At 48.3% G+C, this 12315-nt stretch overlaps 1 long non-coding RNA gene across 1 annotated transcript; it reads left to right on the forward strand.

Moving 5' to 3' along the window:
- The first annotated feature begins 1336 nt into the window (after window positions 1–1336).
- Window positions 1337–6422, forward strand: LOC133340110 (uncharacterized). The gene is made up of 3 exons (XR_009754835.1): window positions 1337–1368; window positions 4760–4924; window positions 5425–6422. It is a non-coding gene; the product is annotated as an uncharacterized LOC133340110 (long non-coding RNA).
- Window positions 6423–12315: the final 5893 nt, after the last annotated feature.

A 12315-nucleotide genomic window follows, 5' to 3' on the forward strand; every position in this document is an offset into this window, starting at 1 on the left:
TCCGTGTCCTCTGCCCATGCGGCTCCAACAACGATTGCTCCAGCCAGCACTGCCGCCCCTGTGGTCACATGACCTTGCCTCCCAGCATACCTTGCAGTCGTCATTGATTCTGGGCCATCTTTACCTCCTGCATCTCTATAGGAGCTCTCGCTTCCTCCACACACTCTCCTCCTACCTCTGCTCGCTCTCCCCGTGTCTCCATCCCCCCTCTTCTTTCTGGATGGTCCAGGTTCAGGGGTCAGGAGTTGACTGGCTGCACTCTGACCTTTGACCTTGGCTGTCACCCGAGTGGGATTATCTAACAGCAGTCAACCCATAGTATCAGGATCTGTCCCGTGACCTCCTCCTATACCTAGCCTGGAACAGCAGTCAACCTGTGGCACCCAGATCTGTCCTGTGACCTCCTCCTGCGGCACCTAGCCTGGCACAGCAGTAAACCCATGGCACCTGGGTCTGTCCCATGACCTCCTCATCCTGCAACTAGCATGGCACGTAAGTAAACCCATGGCACCTGGTTTGTTGTGATGACATTACCGCCACGTAGTGGCGAATTGCGGCCATTGTCGTTGTGAGTTTGTGGGCTTGTGTGTGAGTAATGGTGATTGAGTGTGTGACTATCATGTCGTGTGCGTGTGAGTTGGATGGTAGGGGTGTGTTTATGAGGGTGAGTGTGTGTGGGTGTGTGAGTATCATGGTGAGTATGTGAGTGATGGTATGTGACAGTGTGAGTTTGATGGTGATTCTATCATGGTGAGTGCAAGCAATACTGTGAGCTTGACTTATTTCCCCCCCCCTCCCTTTACCCACTCTTCCTCCCTCTCCCTGCCCTCCCCTCACTCTCCCCCAACCCTCTACTTCCCTGCCTCTATCCCTCTCGGCGTGGCCGAGTGGTTACTTCTAAAGAATTATGGAACTCTTTATCCCTCTCCTTTCTCCTGTAACTACCTCGCCTGTTATACAGGAGATCGTGGGTTTGATCCCTACCCTCACATCTGCTATATATTTCGAGTTTGCATGTCTCTCTCTCCCCGTGGTCGCGTTCAGAGTGTTTGGTTTCTATAAATGTCGACGTGATGATAGGCCACTTCGTTGACCTATCATTTGTGGCATTTTCCCGTCTGAAGAAGAGCTGTGTAGCACGGTGGGCATTACCTGGAAAAATTTAAATAGTTTAGTTTCCTCTTTTCCTCCTCCCTTCCTCCCTCTCCACACCCACCCCCCCCAGCACAACAACAAGAAGCAGGAGGAGGATGGTTTGTTTCCCAAGCCGAGCACTTCCGGGTCCACCTTCATGATCCTCCCCGCCCCCACCCCCGGGGCAGAGGCCCCGGGGGTGGGGGCGGGGAGATCCCCTTGAACAGGGTTACGGTACCCCACCCACATACATACGGGGTTGCGGTGCCCCCACTACACATACGCACAGGGGTACGGTACCCCCCACTCACATGCCAGGCTATGTGCACCACACAGAGACCCAAAGACTCGCACATAGATCCATAGACTCGCATAGACCCATTGACTCACACAGAAACCAATTAACTCAAACAAAGACCCGTCGAAACACGGACAATATATTTACACAAAGACCCATAGACTCATACAGACTCATCCACTTGTGCACCCACCCACTCAACGACTCACAGGCTTACTCGCTCACCCAATCTCTCACCTACTCAGCCACTCACTCAGAAACTCACTCAAGAACTCGCTCACCCATTTACCCACCCATTTGCTCACCCACTCGTGCATCCACTCACAGAATCACTCGTAAACTCGCTCACTCACACGCTCAGAAACTGACTCACAAAAGAATTCACCCACTCACTCGTGCACTCACTCGCCCACTTACCCATGCATGCACAGATTCACCCACTTACTTACTCGTTCACAGACTCCCTCTCTGATAGACTCGCTCATAGACTCACTTGCTCACAGACTCAATCACTCACAGACTCACTTAGAAGCTCTCACCCACTAACTTATTCATAAACTCACTCAACTACCGACCCCACTTACTTAAAAACTACTTCACTTATCCGCACCCACTCGCTGACCTACTTATTCATCCACTCGCTCAGCCACTCACTGACCAACTCACTCACAGACTCAGTCGCTCACTCATCCACTCACTCCGAAACTCATTCATCCACCTACCACTCAATAATTTCATTCATTCACTCATCCACTCACTCAACCACTCACTCATTCAACAACCCACTCACTCACCCACTCACTTGGAGACTCTCTCACCCACTCACTCACCTACTCGCCCAGTCTATTAGCCACTCATTCAGAAACTCACTCACCTACTCACTCACCCACAATCGATCAATCACTCATATACTAAATCACCCACCCACACACACACTCACCCACTCTTCCACTCACTTAAGAACCCACTCCCTCAACCACCAACTTAGAATATCACTCCTCCACTCACCTACCCATTTACTCACCCACTCGCTCACCCACTCATTCAACAACTTTCTCACTCGTGGACTCACTTGCTTATCTACTCACTCATCCATTCACTCATCCACTCGCTCATCCACTCACTCACCCACTCGCTCACCCACTCGCTCACCTACTCGCTCACCCACTCGCTCACCCACTCGCTCACCCACTCACTCACAGACTGACTCAGAAACTCACTCATCCAAGCATTCACTCACTGACTCACTCACCCATTCATTTAACCATTCACTCACAGACTCACTCAGACGCACGAAGAAGCTCACTAACCCACTAACCGATTCAGAAACTCAGTCAACCACCAAATCACCTACTCAAAAACTCCTTTACTCATCCGCACTCACTCACTAACCTATCTACTCATTTACTCAATCAGCCACACTTACTCACTAACTCGCTCACTCATGCACTCAGAAAATCACTCATTCACTCACTTAGAAACTCCTACAATCACTGACCCACTCGCTCAAAAACTCACTCATCTACTCGCTCACTTTCTTATTTACTCACCCACTCCCTCACCAATTCACTCGTTTCCCCACTCATTCCTTCAGTCACTCACTCATTCAGCAACTCGGTCAATCATTATCTAATTCAATCACTCACCCATTCACTCGGAGACTCACTCGCTCACTCATCCTCCACTCACTCACCCACTAACCCACTCAGAAACTCATTCAGCTACTCACTCACCACTCATTTACCCACTCATCCACTCATTGAATAAATCACCTACTCGCCCACTTTCCTAACCACTCAATCAGAAACTCATTCACCTACTCACCCACACACTCACTCACCCACTTAAACTCGGGAGTGGGTGGTTTTAGAGTTCAGTGTTAATCATTGGGACTCCCATAGGGTTCAGTGTTGCTCACTGGGTCTCCCATAGGGTTGAGTGTTAATAAATGGGTCTCCCATAGAGTTCAGTGTTAATCATTGAGGCTCCCATCGGATTCAGTGTTAATCACTGGGTCTCCCATAGGGTTCAGTGTTAATCACTGAGGCTCCCATCGGGTTCAGTGTTAATCACTGGGGCACCCATAGGGTTCATTGTTAATCACTGGGCCACCCATAGGGTTCGGTGTAATCACTGGGGCTTCCATAGAGTTCTGTGTTAATCATTGGGGCTCCCTTAGGGTTAATGTTAATAACTGGGACTTCCATAGGGTTCAGTGTTAATCACTGGGGCTCCCATGGTGTTGAGTGTTAATCACTTGGTCTCCCATAGAGTTGAGTGTTAATCACTTATAGATTCGAAGCTTTCGTGACTGCAAGGATTCATACTTTTAGTTCTTTCGGTAAAGTCACGTAGGTAAAAAATGAAATTAAAATTTTTACCTACATGACTTTACCGAAAGTACTAAGAGTATGTTAATCATTTGGTCTCCCATAGGGTTCAGTGTTAATCACTGGGGCTCCCTTGGGGTTAATGTTACTCACTCCCATAGAGTTCGTTGTTAATTATAGATTTGAAGTTTTCGTGACTGCAAGGGTCCATATTCTTTGTTTTTTTCGGTAAAGTCACGTAGGTTACAAAATAAAATAAAAATAAATTAAATCACGACGTTTCGGAGGCAACACAAGCTTCCGTCTTCAGGTGGCACCGTCACAGCAGTAATTTTGCTGACGGTGCCACTTGAAGACGGAAGCTTGTGTTGCCTCCGAAACGTCGTGATTTCGTTGTTAATCACTGGGGCTCCCATAGGATTCAATGTTACACACTGAGTCTCCCATAGGGTTCAGTGTTAATCGTTGGGTCTCCCAAAGGGTTCATTGTTAATCACAGACCCATAGATTCCTAAAAACCTAACCCTATAAACACCTAAGCCTCTATACCCCTAACCCTCGAAACTCCTATACTCCGAAAACTATAACCCTCAAATCCCCTTCACCCTTAACACCCTAACCTTTTAATCCCTTAACCCTTAAACCCCTCACCCTCTAAACCCTTCACCCATTAAACCCCTCACCCTCTAAACCCCTATGCCTCTAAATCCAACCCCCTAACCCTTTGAACCCCTAACTTTCTCCAATCCCATAATAAAGGTTTTTTTTTGCGGTAAGATCGTGTGAATATAAAGTGTCTTAAAACCCATCACCACACCGATACAGCCAATTAATAAAGTTTGTCACGTGAACAAAAAGTGCCAATTAGTTTCTACTTTAGCACATCGGTGTGTTGGAGACTAACCCAAATTAACCTTTATTATGAATAACCCCTCAACCCCATAACTCCCCCTGCGCCACCCCCCATGTCCCCCCTCACCCCCCTCACCTCCCCCAGCTGCTACTTCCGTTAAGGCCGGGGCAAGTGGAGGCGGCGCTGTGCATTGTGGGTGGCGAGAGGCTGATTTGGATTCCCTCTCACGGCCACCATTGGTGGTTCGCGAGCTTCTGAAGTGGCGGCTCGCTGGCTGGGCCTCCTCTACGTCGACTCAGCCAGAAGAATGTAAGAACCAAGCGCGGTGTGGACACATCAGCAGTGGCGCTGGTGGGGGGGAGACAAAGGAGTCACCTGGCCTACAAGGTGCCTCCTTTGTCTCCCTCCTCTCTCTCCCCGTGTCTCCCTCCTCTCTCTTCCCGTGTCTCACTCCTCTCTCTCCCCGTGACTCCATCCTCTCTCCCCGTGTCTCCCTCCTCTCTCTCCCCGTGTCTCCCTCCTCTCTCTCCCCGTGTCTCCCTCCTCTCTCTCCCCGTGTCTCCCTCCTCTCTCTCCCCGTGTCTCACTCCTCTCTCTCCCCATGTCTCACTCCTCTCTCTCCCCGTGTCTCCCTCCTCTATCTCCCCGTGTCTCCCTCCTCTCTCTCCCCGTGTTTCCCTCATCTCTCTCTCCCCGTGTCTCCCTCCTCTCTCTCTCTCTCCCCGTCTCTCCCTCCTCTCTCTCCCTCCTCTCTCTCCCCGTGTCTCCCTCCTCTCTCTCCCCATGTCTCCATGTCCCCTTCTCTCTAGGTGGTGCAGGTTCAGGAGTTTACTGGCTGCACTCCGACCTTTGGCCTTGGCTGTCGCCCAAGTGGGATTGTCGCACAGCAGTCAAACCCATAGCATCAGTATCTGTCCCATGACCTCCTCCTGCACCTAGCCTGGCACAGCAGTCAACCCATGACACCTGGCTCTGTCTCGTGACCTCCTGCACATAGCCTGGCACAGCAGTCAACCCATGGCACCTGGGTTGTTGTGATATCACCATTATGTAGTGGAAAATTACGGCTGTTGTCGTTGTGAGTTTATAGGTTTGTGTGAGTAATGGTGCGTGTGTGACTTTAATGACGTGTGTGAGAGTAGGATGGTAGGGGTGTGTGAGTGTCATGGTGAGTGTGGGTGTGTGAGTATTATGGTGAGTGTGGGTGTGTGAGTATTATGGTGAGTGTGTGGGTGTGTTAGATGGCTGGCAATGTTGGTGGGTGGTGATGATGATGCAAGCCTTGTGCTCGAGAATGGCACACTGAAACTAATATCATGTAGCTACTTCTGAGTACCCTTCAAGTGCTGTCTGGTCCACATTGTAAAGGGCAGGACTTTCCCACCTGCTCTTTATTTAAGAGCAACGTTGGTCACAACAATGTTATTACTTCTTACAGCTGGAATTTATCCTAAGTACATGGAGAACCACATTGCAGCCATGTGATAGTTGATGTTGTGCAGTGAATGATGACCGGGCTGAGACCATTAACTCGCTCGACTTGAGAATCTGCTTTGATCACAGGTGACTGCCTGGATTCAATCCCAGGTACTCCGTGGTGCCAATTCAGTGCTATGACCGCAAGGTCCATGGGCCACCTCTAAACACCCCCACGTTAAAGACATAAGCAGCAACCTGTTTAGTGAGCAGCAGCATTCTTTAAATATTTTTCCAAAGCAATTGGGATTGTGGAGCAGTGGCACAGTCCTGCATTTTCTTTCTCTTTAATCCACCAAATGCAACTTGCCGCTCGATTGTGGCGCACCCATTTTTACACTTGTTTCAACTGCTGTGGCAGATGGTGGAGCAGAGGGGCAGTGGAGCAGATTGGCAGTGGAGCAGGACAGTAAAGCAGAGCGCAGTGGAGAAGTGGGGCAATAGAGCAGAGGAGCAATGGAGCAATGAGGCAGTGGAGCAAAGGAGCAGTGGGGCATTGGAGCAGTGGATCAGTGGGGCAGATGAGGGGTGGATTTGTCGTGAAGAAGGCGAATCATCTGAATATGTGCTCTGAAGAAGAACCATTTCCCAAAACGTCTCTTTTTATCTATGTCCTTGTCCCGCCGCACACACAGCCGGGACACGGCACACACGAGCCAAGGCACATTTAACCAACCCAGGCAGCACTCGCAAGCAATGCAACATTACGTTGTGTCCTCATGAGTTGATTTCACAAAGTTTATAGTAACAACAACAACAAAAATATTGATCCTAATTCTTAACCGGGTGGCCTTAAGACTTGGCACGTGCAGGTTTTGTTCATTGTCTGCACCAGACCCCTGCAGCCGTCTCTTTCTGGGTCAGCTGCCCCTTACATGTCCTGGAAACCATGGCAAGGTCATCGCATGAGGACCGCCTGGATGAAAACCAGCATGGAAGGGGCCCAGTGTGGGGCCGGCTATGCTAATGGAATAGTCCCATGTGTGTGTGTGTGATGTGAGGTGTCCTGGAAGCAGTCATTCTCCGCTGCAGTACTGGCATCTGCTGCTCAGTTTCATCCCCCAGCTGTGGTCCCAGTGGCACCGTGGGTCGTGTGGTGATAGCAGTCACGGTTGGCGCCGATCCGCGGCCACCACCCCTACTGGGCGGTGTACCTGCCTCCACAAAGTAGCATGTGGCGGAGGAGTGAGGTGAACGCTCTCGCCATGCGAGCGAGGCCCCCTCGCTTCCTCTTCTTTTCGTGCATCTCCACCTGCACCTCCTCCATCTTCTCCTCTGTCTCATCCTCCATCCCCTCTTCTCCTCCTCCACTAGCACCATCTCTTCTTCCTCCATCTTCTCCTCACCCTCCTGCACCACCATCTCCTCCACCCTCTTCTCTTCCTCCTCCACCACCACCATTGTTTCCGCTTTGTCCATCGTCTCCATCTCCTCCACCACGACCATCTGTTCATCCTTTGTTGTCTCCTTGTCCTCCATCTCCGTATTGTCTTTATCCTCTCCCTCCGTGCTCTCCTCCATTGTCGCCATCACAATCTCGTCCTCCTTTGCCTTCTCTTCCTCCGTCTCTACTTCATTCTCCATCTCCTTCACCTCTTCCTTCGTCTCCTTCTGCACAACCTCTGACTTCGCTTCAAAGGCCTGGACGAGTGGGGAGGAGGGCTGCTTTGGCTCAGATCTGTGAAGAGACAAACACGACACCGTTCCACCTTCCTGCTACGGCAGACATCGCCATCTCCCATGGTCCGTGGGTGTAATGCGTGGCGCATTAATTCAAGCTTAATACAAACAGCAATAACGACATGGCCAGTGAGTGTGCTTAGCATTGGCGCTGTCATTCTCATGGGGCAAGGCTATCCTTGAGATTGATTCAGCTGTGTCTCACACAGACTGTTGTAGTTTCACAGTAGTGAGTGGCCTTGCTGTGTCAATTTAGCTGAATCATTTGTAGTGACATTTATCTTTCTATGTGTATTCTAATTGATCCCTTGGACATAATGGCCTACGCATTTAAACTGACATCGGTGGAGATCATGAACGTCCACTGTGATGGAATGGGTGTGTATCTTTGTGGTTAATGCAGCGGCAGTAATAGCCAGGGCAGGAAGCAAGATCTGAACTGTAAGTGGTGAGCGATGAGTGCGCGATCCTTTGGCTGCTTCAACCCATCCACGATTTCGATAAAAGATCCGACAGTGATTTGAGGTCGACAGAGCCGCCTCCCTTGACGTCGAAGGCATCTCAGAGTGCATTGAGCGCAATGAGCCACTCACATCTCTCATCTCAACGCATTTGAAATTGGACACCCCTCCCAGTGGTCGCTGTGTCTGTGCATTACAAGGCAACTTGTCAACTGGCCTGGAAACAGGCATGAGATTGCGAAATTATCACTGTGGATGGAGGGTTAAATGGTGAAATATGGCCGCATCGTTATCTGGTCTCACCCAGAAACCAATTATGGAAAGTAAATCTGTCCACAGTATAGCGCAATGTACACGTGGGGTTTGCAGTGTCTGTATATTTTGTGAGTGCGGCAGGGCTGGAGCACCTGTGCCTCACAGCAAAAGGGACCTGGGTTTGATTTCCACGTTGGGCCACGTTATCTGTGTGGAATGTGGTGCCCCCTGTTCTAGGAAGATTCAGCAGCTTTCTCCCTGTAACTGAACCCACACAATCAATGCAAATCGCTCCATTTGGATCACAAACAGCAGAAACTTTGTTACCAACTGCGAGCAAACTTGACAGGACCCTCCTGAAAAAAGTATTGAGACTTAGTGAGGCTCATCCTGCCTAAACAAGCATGATAATAAATGAAAATAAACACACAGGACACATGCAAGAGTGGTTTACCGTGAATCAGCGGCTCCAGCGTTTACTTTTTCTTCTTGGAAGCCCTCTTCTCCAAAGCTCGGAGCAATCGGGCCCTGCACAGGAGTGGCGGTGGTGGTGGCGGCGGAGGTGGTATTGGTGGTGGTGCTGCTGGTGGTAGCGGTCTGGAGGCAGTGTTGCTCGATCTTGGCGAGGCGCTGCTCCTCGAGGCGCTTCTGCATGAGACGTTTCTCCTCGACAAGCTTCACCTTGCCAAGGCGCCTCTCAAGATGCTTCTTCTTGAAACGCTTCAGCTCTATGAGACGCTTCACCTCAGAGGCGATTGTCTTCCTTGACCCGCCTCTCCTCTATGAGGTGCTTCTCTTCCTCCACCCGCCTCTCCTCTGAGGCGCTTCTCCATGAGGCGCTTGTCTTCTTTGACCCGCTTAGCTTCTATGAGGCGCTTCTCCTCATCGACATACTTCACAATGGCGAGGCGCTTCACCTCAGCAAGGTACTTTACCCTGGCAAGACGCTTCTCTTCCAGATGCTTCTCCTTGAGATGCTTCACGTCGCGAAGGCGCTTTTCCTCCATGAAGCGCGTTTCCTCAAGGAGGCGCTTTTCCATGACGCGTTTCATGTCATTGAGGATCTTGTTTCTAAGGCACTTCTGCTCCGTGAGGTGCTTCAGCTTGGCGAGGCGCTTCACCTCAATGGGGCGCTTCTCTTCCATGATGCGCTCCTCCACAAAGCGCTTCTCCTTGAGATGCTCCTCCTGGAGACGCTTCACTTCTGCGAGGTACTTCACTCTGGAGAGACGCTTCTCCTCACGGAGCCGCTTCTCCTCCATGAATCGCTTCTCCATGGAGCGCTTCTCCTCAATGACGCACTTCTCCATGAGGCAGTTCTTGAGGAGATTGTCTGGAAGGCATTTCTCCTCTGGGATGTGCGTCACCCTGGCAAGGCGCTTCATCTCAATGAGGCGGTCCTCTTCCATGGTGCGTTTCTCCTTCGCAAGGTGCCTGTTCTCCTGGAGACGCTTCACCCCGCTGAAGTTCTTCACCTCCCCAATGCTCCTCTGTTCACGAAGAAAAGCACAGGACCATTCAGACATGCACACGCAGGACAAAATTCATACTCCCAGGCACACAAACATGGACGGGCACGTACACGAACAAAAATGCATACTCGCACATCTATGTACGAATGCAAACATGAACATTTACTCATGCAAACATGCTAGAACACGTGAATATACACCACCTATTGTTATAAAAAATACATGTTACATCATATATTCTCACAAGTTCCATAAACGTACTTAAGGCTGTGATAGTCTGCGACGAGTTCATGGCCATTGTTGGCAACAATCATTACGGGCAAAAAAATGTCCACAATGTTCGATTGTAAAGATCTGGAAGCCCATAATCTAGACAAATTTTACTGCAGCATCGATAGTAGGCAACTGGAATGGCAACTTCCAATCAGCTCACAGACAGAATTCATGAGATTGCATAATATCATTCTGTCTTCATTGGCAAAATAAATGGCAACTTGAAGTGCCTGCACGAGTGGGATATGGCAGCACGTGATGGTGGAGAGATGGAGTGATGGTGTCGGGAGATGGTGTTGTGATATGGAGGTGAAATTGTGGAATGTTCTGGAGAGATGGTGTCTTGTGATGGTGTTGACGCATTATGAGGCTCTATGATGAAGGTGACGTGGAGAGATGGTTTGGTGATGTTTTGGTGCAATGGTGTGGTGAAATGGTGTGCTAGTGTGGAGTGAATATGGTGTGTTTGACCCCCATATATCCCATAGCCACCTTTGGGGAGCGATGCTCGTAGCTTTGGCCTGGGAAAGGGTCCACTTCATCCATAATGTCCCCCCACGTGGTCGACTGGAGCCACGACTCCCAGTCTATGGAGAACAGAAAATGCATTCAAAGGACCAGTAATGAATTAGAGAACGAAGCACATGAAGAATCACAGAACTAATTCTGACGTCCGTCATTACCTCTTACCACACAATAGGACCGGCTATTGAGAAATATTCATCACATGGCAGTAAAACTTTACGCGTCATATTTTTGTAAGCATGTTGAGATCATCAATTTCATAAACTTGAGACCCCCATACTCTTAGGTTTTTTTCGGTAAAGTCACGCTTGCTGTATTAAGTAAATGACTTTTACTTGATACAGCAAGCGTGCTGTGACGGTTCCACCTGAAGACGGAAGCTTGTGTTGCCTCCGAAACGTGATTTTTATTTTACTTTTATTAATTTAAATTTTATTTTTTTACCTACGTGACTTTACCGAAAAAACCTAAGAGTATGAATCCTTGCAGTCACGAAAGCTTCAAATCTAGAATTGAGACCCCCATTTAAACAAATATGGCTGAAACTCAGATCTGGAACGAGACAAATTATTTTACTTTAAGGAATTTAATAGTTAAAAATTATTCTCAATTAAACAAGTAAAGGTCGATTTATCATTCTTCATTGACATCCTTATCGATTGAAGCTATTCATCCTGAAGTGAAAGCCATCAAACACAGGAACAACGAAAGTGAAATCCACGTACATCCTGAAACCGATCATCTGCAGTAGTTTTTATTAAACAATGAGGAAAATTATTTTGTTTTTGAGCAAAGTTATGATCACAGGGTAATCTGCAGAGCGAGGAGTCGAGCGTCTATCCTCAGTGAAATCCCTCTCGAAATGGTCTTGAGGTCTGATTTTAAGCCCCTTATAATTCCCCTCTAGCATACAAATCCTTTGTTCTCGACTTGGCCTATCATGGACTTTGCATTCAAATGTTAATTTTTACATTTACAATCCGCATATATAGCAACATAGCTTAGCTAATCTTGCCATTATAATTTAACCTTAATACATATACATATCTCACTGAATAATTGTATGCTTCCGTTTAAATAAAGATTTTCATCTCCATGCATAATTCCGTGCTTTGTGTTAATTTGCTAATATTCACCCGACAATGTCCTCTAAAATGATGCAAGTTTGAGGATTTAACATCGAAGTATCAAAATGGTGATGTCCAGTTGGATTTGGACTAAGAGGTGCAAATGTATGCCGTACTGACTTTGTTTTATAAAAAAAATATTTAAGTACTTGTGTTGATGAGCGCGTCAGAACAATCAAGGTGATTTGTTTAATTTAATCCACGAAAATTATTACGATTGCTGTCATACACTTTTAATGAAAATCGAAATGGTATCGCTTGTAAGCGTGTGTATATACACTGCTGTGTATGTACACTTGTCTTTGACTCGTGTGTGTACAGGTGTTTGTTGGAAGCATTGTACATATAACGAACGCTCAGATAACTTTAAGAAATAAAAATTGTAGTCATCTGCAAAAAAATTAACGTTAATATTGCTATGCATACACAAT

Source organism: Lethenteron reissneri, unplaced genomic scaffold, assembly GCF_015708825.2.
Source record: "Lethenteron reissneri isolate LAM-NWPU_2019-01 unplaced genomic scaffold, ASM1570882v1 scaffold_76, whole genome shotgun sequence".
Lineage (NCBI taxonomy): Eukaryota > Metazoa > Chordata > Hyperoartia > Petromyzontiformes > Petromyzontidae > Lethenteron > Lethenteron reissneri.